Source organism: Macrotis lagotis, chromosome 1, assembly GCF_037893015.1.
Source record: "Macrotis lagotis isolate mMagLag1 chromosome 1, bilby.v1.9.chrom.fasta, whole genome shotgun sequence".
Lineage (NCBI taxonomy): Eukaryota > Metazoa > Chordata > Mammalia > Peramelemorphia > Peramelidae > Macrotis > Macrotis lagotis.
This window is the reverse complement of record NC_133658.1, coordinates 424583071-424595542: the sequence shown is the minus strand read 5'-3', so window position 1 is coordinate 424595542 and position 12472 is coordinate 424583071. Positions and strand designations below refer to the sequence as shown.

At 36.1% G+C, this 12472-nt stretch overlaps 1 protein-coding gene across 1 annotated transcript in view; it reads right to left on the bottom strand.

The window, feature by feature from the left end:
• The window catches only part of EML1 (EMAP like 1), a 311896-nt gene that overhangs the window by 263021 nt on the left and 36403 nt on the right, over positions 1–12472 (bottom strand). The window lies entirely within an intron of this gene.

Here is a 12472-nt window from a genome sequence, read left to right as displayed (position 1 = left end):
TCCTGAATCCCCTTCCGATTTCTGCCTCCTTTACTTGTGGATAAGAATATTTATTTATATTTAATATATATTATTACATTTATATATTTAAATATTTCTATTTCTATCTTTCACAGATACTCATGATTGGTATATTTACTTTAGATGTTCCTGACATAAATGTTCTAAATCACAATAAAAGGCTTAAGAAATTAATGCAAAGTCAACCAGTATAGAATATATAATGAATATTATTTGGGATCAATTACATTCATGTCAATGAACACTCCCCATTTCTTTACCATGAGATGTCCAAGACCCTTAGAATCATTAAAAATACAATTGGGAAATATAAGACCATTTTATCTCTATTTTCCAAAGCTTTTACATGAAATGCAGAGCTTCTGATGTGAACAAAACCACAATGACTCCAAGGCAAGGGTGAAAAGAGAACTAAAAATCAGCTACAGTAGTTTTAGCTGTGATCTTCCATGGCTAAGCCACAGCCAAGCCTCTCTTCTTTCCTGGCTGTATGTCCTTGGGCAGATCAATTGATTCAGTTTTAGTACACACTCCCTGATCTCATAGAGAATACTGATGGTTATACTCTTTTACTAGCTGAACACTGAGTCCAACTTCAGTAGTCTATATTCTATGATTCCTAAGGTCCTTTCCTACTCTGTCATTCTTTATGCTTAGAGTATAAGGTCAACATTCTATGATGCTACTTTTTTTCACATAATTATTTAGTCATTTTAGTGTGTTTTTTAAAGAGGTTCCCAGAGCCTTCCAAGGATTTTTCTAAACTTGTAACTGATTATTAAAGGAAAAGAAAGAGACCTCTTAGAATGAATCCATCATTGAAACTTTTAGGCATTTTTTTTTGTTTCAGCAAATTTTAAAACCAAGGAAGGCCAGTTTGGGTTTGGCCCTTTGAGAGTGCCAGTTTTATTTTTAGGGACTTCGGGAAATGTCTGGCAGTTCATTTCAATAAACTATTATGGTTGGAGCAAGGACTGAGACTGATTCAGAATCCCACCAATTTCCACTGAACAATCCTTGTTCAAAATAATGCTACGTCAAAGTTGGCTGTTCAGTGCTGGAATTAGCTCATGCTGAGCATTCAACATTTGTTGTGGAGACCAAACTCCAATCAGCTTCCTAAGAGAAATTCTTCATTTCTTTGAAAAATGAGTCTGACAGTTAAGGAACAAAAGCTAGGCTAGAAATGACATGATTGGATGTTAAAGGGGAGTAGGAGGGTCGCAAATCACCAGTCTAAAAGAAAACCTCTTAAGCAAGCTTTGTTGCTGTTAGTTTAAATACATTTCATGCCTTCTTCTATGTTGTCCTACTTTAGAGCATTTCCATGTATCATAAATAATGGATAAGGAAGACATATTTGCATATTTATAATAATCCTTCCTTTCTGAGTCCTGTTATAGTCTGTCAAAAATACTACCCAGAAAGGGACAAGATCTAGATGGAGCTAAAGGATTTAAGAGTAATGCAATACTAGATTATGATTTTGAGTTGAGTGTAACCTATGTTTTCATATTCAAAATAGTTTGGTAATTTCATTCCAAATATATATTATGTACACACACACACACACACACACACACACACACACACACACATATATATATATATATATATATTCTTCAGAAAATATGCACCTTTGTGCCTATCTCCTTTTGACGCATGACTCCAGCCATATATTTGAAGAAACAAATTAATGAAAACCCTCTGGAATTCATGCCTTTGTGGAAAATCCCATTAAAATATAGCCTTAGATATCCTCAGAATGCATATTCAGATATGTAACAATTGAATTTTCAGAGCATTTTTACAAGTACATTAAAATAGATTTAAAATTCAATTCAAAAATAAAAATCATATCTACAAAAAATAATATGAGTTTATGTCATTTAGTACTTTGCTGTTTACAAAAGGACCTTTGCATATGTTAACTCATTTGAGCCTCAAAAAGCCCAGTAAATATATCCTCATTTTATTCTAAGTCTAGTCTTCTCACTTCCAGGGCAGATTTCTTTCCACTTGACCTTGATGCCTCTGTGAACACAAAAAGTATAGGACTGTTCAGGTCAGTTGTTTTCAGTCATGTCTGATTTTTCGTGACTACATTTGAAGTTTTCTTGCACAGATACTGGAGTTTCACCATTTCCTTCTCTAATTCATTTTGCCAGTGAAAAAACTGGAGCAAACAGCGCTGTGACTTGCCCAAGGTCACACAACTAATGAGTGTATAAGGCCAGATTTGAACTCACAAACATGCATCTTCCTGACTCTAGGCCTGTGCTTTATTCATTGTACTACATAGCTGCCCTACAATATAGGTGTTTTGGGATAAAGAAGATCCAAGGTACTAGGAAAAGTATGGGGAAAAAACTGATGGAATTTGGAAAATTTGGGTTTATTCTACTCTAATTGAGACCTAGGTTCAGTTATCACTATTCTGACTTTCTCCCTGATAAACCTCTTTTACAAAAAAGTAATTATATGCTTTTTTTTTCCATTTTGACTATTGTGTTTAGCTCTGTGTGTGGGCCTTAAAAATGCTCTCTTTAATCAACAAGTTTGAGGTTTGGGCAAATCTCCATACTACCCTATGAGAAGAAAATATGGTATGGAAAACTACACTAGGATTGGAATCAGAGAAATTGGGTTCTGCTTTTGATTCACTATGTCATCTTAACTAACTCCTTCCTCATCTCTAGGTCTCACTTTCCCTCTCAATTATATAAAAAGTTGAACTTATGACCTTTAAATCCTTCTAGATCTGACATTTTAGTTTTTATGAATTTGGATTTGGGGAAAAGGGTTAAATATAAATTGTAGGGAGGAATTTTCCTAACAATGACATTTAAATGTTACATATAAAACCTTGAAAACACTTTGCTTATTAAACTATCACATCTTGGTTATAAAGCAACATAAATGTAAATCATCTTGCATTTTGTTACCAATTTGCCTATTATGTTATAATCAGTTTTTGTTGTTGAATTATGTCTGATTCTTCATAACCCCATTTGGGTTTTTGGGGGCAAAAATACTGCACTGATTTGCCATTTCCATCTCATTTTAGAGATGAAGAAACTGAGGCAAACAGGGTCAAGTGACTTTCTCAGGATCACAGGACTAGTGTCTGACATCAAATTTGACCTAAGAAAGATGAATCTTCCTGATTGCAGGTGCAGTACTCTATTCATTGCTTCACCTAGTTGCTTACTATAGTCATTGTATTTCCTTATCTCAAATGAGAATAATGTTAGTAAGCTTATAATATTTGAAATCATCTGGGAATAAGCTGTGGGATTGAAGTCACAAGACTTAATTCACAGGGGAAAAAAGATTCTCTAACAGCATCTATATTGTTTACTATGTAGTTATATTTCAGGGAATTAGAGAAAGCATGACTTTGTAGATAGGATGCTGGATTAGACAGGTGTTAGGAAGATCTAACTTTGAATTTCACCTTTATCATTTATTAATTAAGTGATCATAGTGGGGTTGCTTACATCCCCTTTAAATCTCAATTTTCTCATAGAAAACAATGATAATAATAAGTCTTAGCCTCACAGGGCTGCTGTGTAAATGTCAGTGGTTATTATTAATTTTTTACACCTCTCCTTTTTTATTTTATTTTCCCATGATTAAAAAAACCAGTTACAACATTCACTTTAAAAGTGAACCTTTAAGGGGCGGCTAGGTGGCACAGTGGATAGAGCGCCGGCCCTGGAGTCAGGAGGACCTGAGTTCAAATTTGATCTCAGACACTTAATAATTACTTAGCTGTGGGGCCTTGGGCAAGCCACTTAACCCCACTGCCTTGCTAAAAAAATAAGTGAACCTTGAGTTCCAAATTCTCTCCCTTCCTCCCATTACAATCCCTCCTCATTGAGAAGGCAAGCTATTTGATCTAGGTTAAAAATGTATAGTCATGAAAAATATTACCACAATAGTTGTGTTGTAAAAGTAAATATACCCCCCCAAAAGAAACAACAAAAAAATAAAGTAAAAAAGAAAGTATGCTTCAATCTGTATTCAGACACAATCAGCTCTTTGAGATGGATAGAATTCTTTATCATAAGTCCCTCCTGGGTCACAGCATTGCTGGGCAAAAGTAAATCATTCACAGCTGTTCATACTACAACATTGCTGTAATTTTGTATATAGCACATTTCCTATTTTATCTGCTTATACAAGTTTTTTACTGAGACCAACCTGTTCATCATTTCTTATAATAGAATAACATTTCATCTTAATCACACGCCAAAATTTTTTCAGCCATTTTTCAACTACTGAGCTGAGTGGTTATTATTATTATTAATAAGGCATGGTGTACAGAATTTTTAACTATCACCAATGGTATTTTTCAGAAAAAAAATGCTACTACATTTTCTTCTTCATAAGACCATAGATCTTAAACTTGAAGGGACTTCAGATACCATCTAGCACAGCCTACTCATTTTATAAATGAGGAAAATTGAGGCAAGAGAAGATTAGGGATATACATACCCCTATTTGCATAGATAAATGCACCCAGTGTCACCTGGCTTGCATACAATAGTATATGGCCTTATCTTCTCACTTCTAGTCCAAATGCATGTATCATGATACCTCCATGGTTATATGAGAGTGTGTATCAGAAGCAGGATTTGAAGCCAGGTCCTCTGAGTCTGAGCCATTACTCTTTCTACAATAACACATCTTTCCCTTTAACTTGTCTTTTACTGGTTCCTTCTTTCTTTCTTGACAGTGACACTTAACCTTGGTCCATAATAGAATTAATTTTTCTCCTTCCTCCCTTCCCCAACATCCATCAATTGCTAGGTCCAAATGATTCCATTTCTTCAATTCCATTCTTCACATTCCATTTCCTCATCCTTTCCTCCTTCCTTTCACATGGCTATCAACAGAGTTCAGGTTCTCATCTCTTTTGACCTAGACTATTGTGATAATGTTTAAAGTCATCTGCATAGGGATGATAATTAAACTAATTGGAGCCAATATGAGGAAAAGAGACAGAGAGACAGAGACAGAGAAAAGAGGGAGAGGAGGGGAGGAAGTAGAAAAGAGAGGAAGGGAAAGGAGGGGAGAGGAGAAGATTGATTTGGAAGACAGCAATAAGGATCTGAACAAGTTGACAAAAATCTTTACGTCTCAGGAGAAGGTGCTAGATAACAGTAGCAAAAAGAGGATTCTAAATGGCAATAAGGAACAATATACTTCCTCCTCTTGGTTCAGTAAATCAGGAAAAATAATAGAAGGAACATATAGTACTAGAAAGGATGGTAAATATCTTTTGTAGAAAGACAAGTTTGTCTAATTGAAAGAAGGAAATAATGTAAGAGAAGGAAGTTTAGGATGAAGAGGCGTTTGTTCACAGAATAGGGATTCCAAAGGTCACAAGTAAAGGAGGATGGGAGAAAGGAATAGAGAAGGAGTGGTAGAAGGTTTTTTTGCCTGTGAGAGAGGCAATCCAGACTAGAAGAGAAAGAGTTTGCTAAACAAAAACTTTGCTCATAACTTTCCTTATAAAAATACAAAATCCTCAGTCTGGTATTTAAAGCCCTCCATGGCCTTGCTCCAACCTTCCTTTTAAGCCTTAGTTCACATGTTTACAATCCATACTTCCTCTTTTCTTGTCTTACTGTCTTCCAATTTTTCTACTCTCTTCTCCCTAAAAAACACAAAGGTCCCAGGATGTACTTGAGACATTCCCAACCCCTCATTTCTGCCCATTTCAAGCTTTGCATTTTTTGATTTATCCAGAATATTTGTCTGAATTTCTCCTTGCCTGGATATTTCCTGGAAATCCTACTTATTTGCACACTTACCTCTTTTCTTATCCATATCCCCAGTTGATTAAAAGTCCTTGAAAGCAGGAATTCTGCTTTTCTAGTTTTTGCATTTTTGTATCTTTGGCATTTAACATAACAGTGTCTGTAAAAGGAATTTTATAAATGTGTGTGGTACTTTGAATTGAACAGGATCTTCAGTCTGATTTCAAGTGAACACTAAATGGACACTAAATTTCTGTTGGGAAATATTGACCAACTTTAGAAGAATTCCCTCAGGTAACTTTGTAGAACTTTTATGTTTCAATGAAACCAAAACTGTCTACTTTCTTTAAAAATTCTGACTTTGAGATTATTTGGGAAAAAAAATGGATTTCCTATTACCACCTCCACTTACTTTATAGACGGAAGAATTTTCAGCTACATGAGTCCATTTGGTCTAAAATTTCAAAAACTGGAAATTCTCATAGTTCACAATCTCAGAATAACAAAGTGAAAGAAAATTAAAGTTTATCTCTGCCAACTTCCTCATTTTTCAAAGGAAAAAGAGGCACAGAGAAGGCAACTGATGTAGCTGAGATTTTGAAACTAGAGTAAGTGACAGGCAAATTCTCTCAGAGGGGAAGGATGGGATGACAGGTCCTTAGGAAGAGTGTCTGTACTTTCCAGTCAAAACTGCTAGCAAAGAATTTTAAGGCTAGGTACAGACCCTAAAAGAAAAGTCTTCTCCTCACTTACCCTTTCTCCTACCACTCAGGAAGTTTGGCCTCAAGAGGACAATGAAGGACAAAGGTCTGTTTGACCTGTATTCTGGAAACTAGGTTCAAATTTGACTCTACTATTTATTACCTGCATGGCCATTTCACCTCCAAAATGAGGGAGGGGATTGGATTAAATTGTTTCTAATGTTCTCTCCAGCTACAGTAAAGTCAAGATCACACATAGATGCTGAACATGGACAATGAGCTGGGTTCCTGACTGAAAAGGTGAAAATAGGGTAGGCGCATTTAGAAAAACTATTCCTTTCAATGATCCTAAGCTCCTGTTTATCTAATTTGACCCCATCATTTTTACAGAGGATAAAACTGTAGCCCAGATTTGTGATTTAACTAAGATCACATAGAATCAAGACAAATATGTGCCAGTGTTGTCAAAAGAAATCAACTGCTTGCATAATTTTCATTGACTAGATGGACCAACAAATGTGAAATGTCAAACTGAAGAGCTTTAAAGACAGCTCTCATTTTAGCCAATTAGCATCACTGGCTAATTTTCTTTGGCTACATTTCTTCCAGAGATCTTGCACACATGAGTCTAAGTGGAATGACTCCCAAACCCTGGCTACTACTATAAATGACAGCATGTGAGCCCAGATCCCATTGCTCATTGCTTGTATTATTCAAATTTTCACTTTATTGCCAGATGGTGCCACCACAAGCTATCATAGGTAACGAAGGGATGCTAATGCAGTTTTCTTTCTTCTTCTAATGGCTCTTCTCTTTTCCTTCTGCATAACAAATGCTGCTATTTCCTGACCTTAGATACTGAAACAATCCTCTTCTTAAATTAACTTAAACCATTAATGCAATTGCAGCAGGGTATAGATTTACAGCCCTTTCCTAAGAACCACCTGTCCCTCTTCCCTAATTAAGTACCAAACTGGAAAAGCCTCACTGCTTTCAGGTCAGGCAAAACTGTTTATCCTGGAATGCTAATACTTTTGAGAAACTCACAAATAGCTCTAGCCATGAAATATCACAAGATTAAATAATTCTTAGCCGAGTAAACCTTTTTTTTTATCTTTACCTAAACCATATTCAACAGAAATACTAAGATAGGAATAAAATCTTTCTTAGAGCAAAAAATCTCTGATTCCCATGTGGTCCTGGGCAAATGACTTTCCTTTTCTGAGCTTCAGTTTCATCATTTGTAAAATTAAAGATAATCTTGGACTACCTACCCCATAGGATTCTTTTAGAGGAATGTACTATGAATTCCAGAAATGATAACATTGTGCTTATCCGCCAAACCTTACAATACCATAGAATAATAATTTAGATTTCTATAGAATTTTTCATGTTTTTAAGCACTTTCTCTTCTATAACCTCCCATGTATGAGATATAAAGTAGAAGCATGCTTTATGTCTAACAGGTTTGGTTCTGGCTCACATTTTATGACTAAATAAACTGAAAATCAAAGGACCAAGGATTCATAGGTCACAAAATCTCAGTTAAAACTCTGAGTTAACCTCTAAGGTTCTGTAGCACAATCTGTATCAAATGTTAGAGCTAAAACTTGAAGCCAGGTCTCCTGATCTAATGAAACACATCCATTTCCATCCTTACCTGTTGATAAAAATGTGAGTTATAGTTTGTAACACTGAACTGCAGGGTCATAGTAGAACTGGAAGGGATCTCAGAGATCATCTGATCTAACTTTCTATTTATACAGATGAAAAATCTGAAGTGACTTGTCCCATGGCACACAAGTTATAAGTACAGAATTTAAACCCACATTTTCTGATTCCCAAATCCTGTGTTTTTTTCCTCCTCTTTTATCAGAAAGGCAGTTTTTATAGCACAATTGGTACTATAAAAATACATTTTCTCCTCCTCTTCCTGCTATCATTGTTGTTATCATTGTTCTACTAAAGTCCCCTCACAGTGCCTTGTCATAAATACAGCCCTTGGCTTTCATAGATTAAGCCAATGGCTCTAGCAGGTTCTACTAAATTACAAAGGCTTCAGCATGAGCCCAACAGCAGCCCACTGTGTCCATCACCTGAGAACCAGCCTAAATCTGTAGAGATTCATTCCCAGGCTAGCCATTAGGAAGGAGTATTTTCCAGTCACAGCTACCAGCAAGAACAATCTACTAAAATATCAAGAAATTTCAGCATACATCTGTAGCATCTGTACATCCACTGATGAAATCACAGACTCCTGAAATATGGAGGAGCAGTAGTATTTTGATAAGATCATTTTAGAAGCACATAAAGCAATTTGAGATCTTCCTGAAAATTATACTGGCACACCTGTTCTTGCTTCACAAGTTCCTTTCTTGAAACAAACCTAAATAATTCAGTCCTTGGATTCATGTTGCCTGAGATCTCTAAGCAGGGAGACAAAGGGCAGGCTAGCATGGCAACTGAGCTATTCTGACTCAAATAAGCTTTAGAAACAGTGACCTGCAAAGGATCCCAAAGTTCCAAAGAGGCCCAGCTGATCGGGTTCTTCAGGAATAGCCACCATAGACATCAGGACGCTTGCTTCAGAAACTGGCGGCTAAATCATTTGGCATTTGAAGAACGCTGCAATGGAGACAGCTGGGCTTCCCCAGCTCCTCTTTTCTCCTGTGAAGGTTATAACAGGGGCCCACTGAAAATACTTGCCACTCTGATTAAGCTTCCTTGTAGCCACAGCATTAAGATGATGTCATAAGAACCAGCTTAGGACTCCAAGGTCACCCCAAAGAGGGAATTGGTTTCCCGTAAATAAGCCAATTTAGAATTTGAGCCACTTCTGTTGGATGTTTGACATCCAAAAAGATTGACTATGACAACCAAATAAAAAGCAATCCAAAGAACAACTGGGAATCTTTGAAGAAGTGATAGTCTACTGCGAAAATAGATCACATTTCTTTAGCCTTAGAAAGTGCTTTTTCCCCCTTCTATAACACTTCTGCAAGGCAGGTAGATACAATATTCTTATATCCCACTTCAAGATTCTGGAAATTAGAACTTGAAGAAATCTTAGACTTGATTTTTCTGTCCCTTGTAACAAAGGAGAAAAAAGTTAAGTAAAACAAATGAATATACTACCTCATCCAACAGCATACATTCCACAAGTCACATAATACTTCTCTATCTCTCCATCGAGAGAAAGAAGTATATTTATTTATTTCTTCTCCAGAGTCAGTCTTGGTCATTATATGTTCATTCAACTAACTCTACAGAAGAGGAAACTGAGGCCAGAGACATCCAAAGTTACATAACTAATGACAAACAGGATCTAAACCAAAGTCTTTTTTACTCCAAAGTCAATATCTGATCTCAGCCCAAACCTGTCTTATACCAAATTGCCTAAGTCTTCTTTCTGTCCCCTGCCACACTGCACTCACTGATCAGGTCTGTCAACAGGAAAAAGACTGAATTAAATGGAATTGTTCTTGGTCAAAAATTCCATATAATCATTCCAAAATGAAGGTAGATAAAATAAGGACAATTTAAAAAGTCATGATTCTATAATATCATCAGGATTATAAAAAGCTTTCTTCATGTAAGAAAAAAAAGAATAAAACCTCTTTGGGATAGGTAGTACAAATATTATTCCCATTTGACAGATAAGAAAAATTAAGGTTAATAGAAACTAAATTACTTGCCCAGGATCACATAAGTGCCTCAATGGGGATTTCTGATCCCAAGTTCAGAATTCTTTCTATTATATACTTGAATTCAAAATGCCACTGAAAATATATCTTTTGTCAAGGCACTTGCCACAGAGTAGGCTTTTAATAAATTCTTGTTGATTGACTAATTAGTCAATAAGAAAACTATATGTGAATTATTAGCTAAAATGCCACTTCATCTTAGAATGAAGATGAACAATCAATCACAAGGGCAAGATATTTTTCTTCCTCATCAGAATCTTAGCAAAACAGACAGGGAGATAGAGAACAGTCAGATAGAAAGACAGGGACAGAGACAGAAACAGAGAGACAACCACAGAGAGAGAGAGAGAGAGAGAGAGAGAGAGAGAGAGAGCTTTAATACTAATCATTATTGAGAAGATATCTAACTAGATATCTGGGAAAAATGATACATCAGGAAGTGAAAGATTTATTTAAAATTTAAGCAGTTTTAGGAAAGCAAGGCCAGAAATAATAGTTTTATAGCTGAGTGAACCTTAGAGATCACTTTATACAATTCCCTTATTTATAAGTGAAAAAAATAGACCCATACATAGGAGGTGACTTGCCCAAAGTCACAGTTAATAAGTAGCACAAACTCATTTATTCTGATTCCACATCCAATTCTCTCATCATTAGATCTTGTTGCCTCATATTGTTTTTTCCCCTTAAAGACACAAACACACATGCGTGCACACACACACACACACACAAATAAACAAACAAACACATGCTGGCTTTGGAGTTAAAGGACCTGAGTTCAAATCCTAACTCTGGCACTTAATAACTGTGTGATGTTGGGCAAGTCCCTGAGCCTCAGTTTCCCCAGTTGAAAAATGAGGTAGATTAAATTATTTCTTTTTTTAAGTTTTTTTTTTTTGCAAGGCAATGGGTTTAAGTGGCTTGCCCAAGGCCACACAGCTAGGTAATTATTAAGTGTCTGAGGGTGCATTTGAATTCAGGTACTCCAGACTCCAGGGCCGATGCTCTATCCACTGCGCCAACCTAGCTGCCTGGATTAAATTATTTCTAAGGTCTCTGAATCTATGATCCTAAAAACATATTACCTACTTGTTTACTTCAATACATCCCAGCTTAGAATGGGGGTGAAGTAGAGTAAGAATTTACAACCTTCATGTAGTTATAAATTTTAAAAGTATTTTACAATTAAAATAATTAAAAAATCATAGTTCTCTCTTATCTCTACATCCTCACCTCTAATATACACATTTACCTGATGTTATAAATTGATTTCTTAAAAGGATCCATAAAACCTAGGGTGGAAATAATTTCTTTTGGCAAGCTTCTGATCTTTGTATCTCAAGGGAGCTGAGGCTCTGGAGGAGGGAAGTTCCAAAGAATATAGGAAGAAAGAAGTCATGCATTGCAATCCCTCCCCTCCACCTCACCCTAATGAGATTTCCCTGTGTATATTTTCCAGCAGTGGCTGTGAATATTGAACCAGCAGAGCTACTTATGCTCCATAATTCTTCAAAAAAGGGAAGAATAGAAAAGAAAACCTTCCTGCTCTGGGAAATGAATAAAACTCTTGGCTTGATTTTCCCCAACCTTAATAGAATCAACTCCAAAGAGGAATGATAAGGGCAGGGAGGGGAGCACTGATAGGCAAAGAGCTTTGAAAAGTTTCTAAAAGGACCAAAGGTCCTTAGAGATAACCTTATCCACAGTAAAGAAACTGAGTGACTCAGAACACATAGCTTCCATCAAGGATATCTCTTAAGGGGTGGCTAGGTGGCGCAGTGGATAAAGTATTGGCCCTGGAGTCAGGAGTACCAGAGTTCAAATCCAGCCTCAGACACTTAATAATTAACTAGCTGTGTGGCCTTGGGCAAGCCACTTAAACCCATTGCCTTGCCAAAAAAACAAAACAAAAAGAATATCTCTTAAAAAGAAAGGATTCTACCCATAACTAAAAAAGAAACATGACTGCTGAAATCTAATTATGAAAAAATTCCTTTGGAACATGGGAAGACTAAAACTGATGTAAAGTTAATTAAGCAGACAGGAAAACTATGCATCATAACTACAATAATGTAAATGAAACAAAGATCTGAAATCAAATGATGTGTAATTATAATGATCAGCTCAGACCTGAAATAGGATGTAGACGTATACAACCCTCCCTTCTTTGCAGCAGTGTAGGACTAGGGGTATCGAATAATGTGATGTCATTAGCAAAAAGAAAGGCTCCATATGCAACAAAATACTTATAACTGTGTTTTTGCAGTAGCAAAGTGGA